Source organism: Nematolebias whitei, chromosome 20 (genome assembly GCF_014905685.2).
Source record: "Nematolebias whitei isolate Nwh7 chromosome 20, NemWhi1, whole genome shotgun sequence".
NCBI lineage: Eukaryota > Metazoa > Chordata > Actinopteri > Cyprinodontiformes > Rivulidae > Nematolebias > Nematolebias whitei.
Genome location: NC_056517.1, coordinates 8,521,749 through 8,527,534, shown reverse-complemented (window position 1 = coordinate 8,527,534; position 5,786 = coordinate 8,521,749).

The following is a 5,786-nucleotide window of genomic DNA, read 5'->3' as shown; positions in this document are numbered from 1 at the left end:
AACCGGGCACCAGAGCGCAAGCCGGCCCAGAGCCCGGCAACCCGCCCGCCAGAGCCCAAGATCCCCGAACCCCACAGGCCCAAGCCCGGGGGCGACAAGCCCCCAGAACCCCAAGCCCCCGCGCCCACCCCGAACCCACATCAGCACAGCCAGGCTACCAGATCGGTGACCCACGACCGCCGCCATAGACCACCTGAGGGCCTGCATGCAGCCACCAGCAGACATCCCCCAGAACCACCCAGGCCCTCCCCAGAGGGAAAGCAGTGCCCCCCTGCCCAGGTACCCCCAAGAGCCCAGCCCCCGGCAACCCCCCCGGGGCCCCAAACCCATACACCCACCTCCACATCAACCCCAAGGCCCCACAAGGTCAGATCCCAGACTACCCACCCTCACTATGTAACGGAGCCGATCAAAGGAGCCCACAGAGATTGATCCAATGTGTCGGCAGATGCTGTTTCAAGACTAATATGATCTAACAGCAGATTTTTATACTGATTAATGCTAAGATTATTTTTATTTTTCCAATTCAGGAGTATGGTTTTCTTTGCGATGCATAAGGCTGTGAAAATCATGCGACATGTATTTTTTTCCAGGGTAACATCTTCCAAGATAGCCAATAAGCAAACAGACGGAGAGAGTGGAATATTACATTTCAGACATTTAGACAAATCTTCACAAACCTGGACCCAGAACCTCTGAACGGGTGGGCAGAACCAGAGTGCATGGATATAATCATCAGGAATATTGCCTGTGCACTGTGAGCAGTTGTTAGATGATGTAAATCCCATCCTAAACATTCGCTGACCTGTATAATGTACTCTATAAAGAACTTTATACTGTATTAATTGTAAGTTGGAGATTCTAGTCATTTTAAATGTTCTTAAACATATTTGAGACCAGGTGTTTTGGTCAAAATTGATTGATAAATCTGACTCCCATTTTGCAACAGGTAACATTATGGAGTCATTGATTCTAGACAATTTCTTGTATATTTTAGATAATAATTTGGGGGATTCACAACAGTGAATCATCCTCCTCTATTTCACTCTGTCCTCTGCATCCACTGTCCTCACTCCAACTACGTCCATGTCCTTTCTAACTGCATCCATACTTCTCCTCTGTGGCTTTCCTGTCTTTAACCTGGCCGCTGCATTTCTAATATTCTTCTACCATAATATCAACTGTCCCTCCTCTGGACACGTTCAAACCATCTCAGTCTGGCCTCTCTAACTTTATCTCCCAGTTGTTCAACCTGTGCTGTACCTCTGATGTTCTCATTCCTCTTATCCATCCTTCTCACTCCTAAGGAGAACCTCAACTTAATTTATGCCACTTCCAGTTCTATCTCCTGTCTTTTTGTCCATGTCTCTCTCTCCAGACCATACAACATAGCTGGTCTCACAACTGTCTTGTAAACTTTTCCTTTGATCTTTGTTGCCACCTTTTTGTTGCAAACCACTCCTGAAACTTTTCTCCACCTGGACTATTTTTTTCACCTCTTTACCACACTCTCCATTTTCCTGGACAGTGGACCCCAAGTACTTGAAGTCCTGCACCTTTGTGATCTCTGCTCTTGTAGCCTCACTGGTCTACCGGCCTCCCTCTCATTCACACACGTACTCTGTCTTACTACGGCTGACTTTCATTCATCTTCTTTCAAGTGCAAACCTCCACCTCTCCAAGTTCTCTTCCACCTGTTCCCTGTTCTCACCACAGATCATAATGTCATCTGCAAATATCATAGTCCACAGGGATTCCTGCCTGACCTAATCTATTAAGTCGGTCCATCACCAAAGCAAACAAGAAGGGCCTCAGAGCCAATTCTTGATGCAATCCAACCTCCACCTTGAAGCTATCTGTCACTCCTACAGCACATCTCACCACTGTCCTGCTGTCCTCATACATGCCCTGTACCAATCTAACATACTTCTCTTCCACTCCAGATTTCCTCATGCAATACCACACCTCCTCCCTCGGCACTCTGTCATATGCTTTTTCTAGATCCACAAAGACACAGTTGAGTTATTTCTGACCCTCTCTGTACTTCTCCATCAGTATCCTCAAAGGAAATATGGAATCTGTGGCGCTTTTTCTTGGCATGAAGCCATACTGCTGCTCACAGTCACCTCTCGTCTAAGTCTAGCCTCCACAACTCTCTCCCAGATCTTCATTGTGTGACTTGTCAACTTAATTCCCCTGTAGTTGCTACAACACTGTATATCATCCTTGTTCTTACAAATGGTCACAAGCACACTTCTCAATTCCTAATGCATTTTCTCACCCTCAAGTATCATTGAATATTTGAGTCAAAAACCTCACTGCCATCTCTCCAAGACATTTCCAAACCTCCAATCTTATGTCATCAGGTCCTACTGCCTTCCCCTTTTTCATTATTTTCAGAGCTTTCCAAACTTCACCCTCACTAATCTTTCCCACTTCCTGGTCCACAGTTTCTATGACAGATATGCTTCTTTCTCTTGCGCTCTTTCCATTCATTAGCTCCTCAAAGTATTCCTTCCATTTTACCATCCCACTCTCCTCACTTGTTAAAACATTACCATTCCTACCGTTAACAAGCCTAACTTGCTGCACATCCTTTCCAGCCTGATCCCTCTGTCTTGCCAATCGGTACAAGTCCTTCTTGCACTCTTTAGTGTCCAGCCTGCCGTGAGGTACACTTGGACATGTCTCCAGTCTGTCACAGGGACACAAAGAGACAACTATGCACAACGACCTTGAGTTACAAATAAACTGATTATGCATGTTTTTAATCTGTGGGGAAGAAACCAGAGTACTGTACCTGGAGAAAGCCCGTGCATGCATGGGGAGAGCATGCAAACACAGAAAGGCCCAGAGGTGAACCTGCAACCTTTTGGCTATGATGGTCCAGCTCTAACCACTGCTCCAGGGGGTGTTCAGGATTTGAATAATTAATAATCTTGACAAACAGACATCGTGCTCCTGGGTGAAAGGAACTGTTTATCTAAAAGGACCTGGGATTTGATTTACAATGACATTTCCCCAAAGAGCTGTGTTTCTAAGCCCGCCATGTTGAAATTAACTGATGAGGGACCATCTGAGAGAAAAAAGGAAATAAGTAAACTGTCAAACGCTGAGCTGTTTATCAGTCCTGCTCACTGCTCAAGAAGCAACTGTGGACTTGGGTTGTCTGGAGTTGTGCTGCACCATGGATACAAGTCTTATAGTTAATAACATACAGGGGTGGGGGCAGGCACCATGGATACAAGTGTTATAGTTAATAACATTCAGGGATGGGGGCAGTAAACAACAAGTCTGTGGTGTCTGATATGGTGACAAACAAAAAGCTGGAGCTGAAATGAGCTCTCAGGTCATCAAGCACATACGGCGCAACCAACAACAGAATGCTTCATTAGCTGGAATGTCTTTATTTAGTAAGGAGAGGCAGAGATAATGAGTCTTTAACAAAGTTTATAAAATAATAAAAAGAAACAAAAGGCCACTTAATCTTTTTTAAAACTTCTGGACCTTTATTTTTATTTAGTGTCTTCATTGAGTCCAGGACATAATGCTATAAGATCATAATTTATCAAAACATGGTCGCTCAGTAAGCAGCCACAGAGCGTACTGGTCATTCAAAACTTGGTGAGAGTAAGAAAAAATCAACATTTTGTTTTGTAATACTGAGTGAAGTTGATTCTCCAACAGCCCAAAGAGCTGCATGTCCTACAAGCACAAGAAGTGGAGAAAAACATATTTAATTAAGATATTTGCCATAAAACATATTTACAAATTTTGTCATATTAATGTACATTTTCTTTTAAACATGGCACAGCCAAAGGCAAACAGGAAGTGATGTAAAAGAAGAACTCGTTAAAAAGGGGACCTTCCATGTCATTGTTCATTGAAACAATCTTATTTGAACTCTGACTCTTCTTCAGGGGGCAGGGCTCTAGGGGCAGCTGTGGATGAGTGGTAGAGCGGTCGTCCTCCAAGGGGAGAGTTGGGGGTTCGATTCCACCAGCAGTCAGTCACGTGTTAAAGTGTCCCTGAGCAAGATACTGAACCCCTCATTGCCTCTGATGTGTGTCCCATTGTTGTATGAATGTGATCTAAAGCTCCTATTAGTCTCTACAGATTCAGATGAGCCTTGTACTAGTACTAGATCTAGTACTGTAGAAGTAGAGTGCTGTACATGAATGGGTAAATGAGGGCACAGGTTGTGTTGTAAAGAGCTTTGAGTACCTTGACTAGATAGAAAGGTGATATATAAGTACAGTCCATTCTTCGTCTCTACGATAGTGACTTTAAATAATCTAAAGAAACATCAGATTCTTTTCTACTGTCTGTGTTGTTAGCTGTTGTAGCAATGCTTTGTTCCCTTTTGTCATCACTTCCTGTTACTGACATCACTTCCTGTTACTGCACATACAAATATCTCAGCAACTGTTCAACTTTGCAATATGTGATTAATGTTGATTAATGTTATCTTTTCAAAAATGCATTAATATTTATTATGACAATTTGATATCACAGGCACATTAAAGGTGGTATCCTCCTGGGCTCTGAGTGGCTGGTAGTCGTGAGTGAGTTTCTGAAATTTCTCCAGCATGTCTTATTCTGCTGGGGTTCTCAAAATGAGCAAACCATCAACCACTTTGCCAAACAAATAAAAGTTTATTGTACCATTTTTAGAACCTGCAGTCTGTTTACAGTTGTGTTTGAATATTTGAGAACTCTTTATAATTTTCTATATTTCTCCATAAATATGATCTAAAACATTATCAGGTTTTCACACAAGTCCTAAAAGTAGATAAAGAGAACCCAGTTAATCAAATGAGAAAAAATATATAGTTGGTCATTTATTTATTGAGGAAAACGATCCAATATTACATATTAGTGAGTGGTAACAGTATGTGAACCTTTACTTTCAGTACCTGGTGAGACCCACCCGTGCAGCAACAATTGCAACTGAACGCTTCCAGTAACTGTTGATCAGTCCTGTTCACCGACTTGGAGGAGTTTTAGTCCATTCCTCCATACAAAACAGCTTCAACTCTGGATGTTGGTGGTTTCTTCACATTTACTGCTGCTTCAGGTCCTTCTACAACATCTGGAGTGGATTAACGTCAGGACTTTGACTTGGCCATTCCAAAACATGAACTTTATTTTTCTTGAACCATTCTTTAGTAGAACATCTTGTGTGCTTAGAGTCATTGTCTTGTTGCATGACCCACCTTCTCTTGAGGTTCAGTTCATGGACAGAACTGGCCCAAACCATGATACTACCACCACAATGTTTCACTGATGGGATAAGGTTCTTATGCAGGAATGCTGTTTTCCTTTCTACAAACATAACTCTTTTAATTTAAACTAAAAAGTTTTGCTCTGGTCTCATTCATACACCTAACATTCTTCCAACAGTCTTCTGGCTTGTCCATGTGATCTTTAGCAAACTGCAGATGAGCAACAATGTTCTTTTTGGAGAGCAGTGTCTTCCTCCATCAACCCTGCTGTAGTATGACATATACTGAGATATATTCATACATTAAACGGGTTCTTCATTTTTCTGGACTGTGTAACATGCGTGCATTGAATTTAACAGAAATGTAACGAGAGACGTTATTTATCTTTGACCCATCAAAATGAATGCGGTCATTTATTTTACAGAATCAAAGTTTAACATCAAACATTTACATTAATTTGGCAGAATATGAAAACAACAACATAATTAGCTTTACAGGAGGTGAGAACAATACAGCGATTGTTTTCACTTTTCAGCAGAACAGCAGACATCAATTCACACG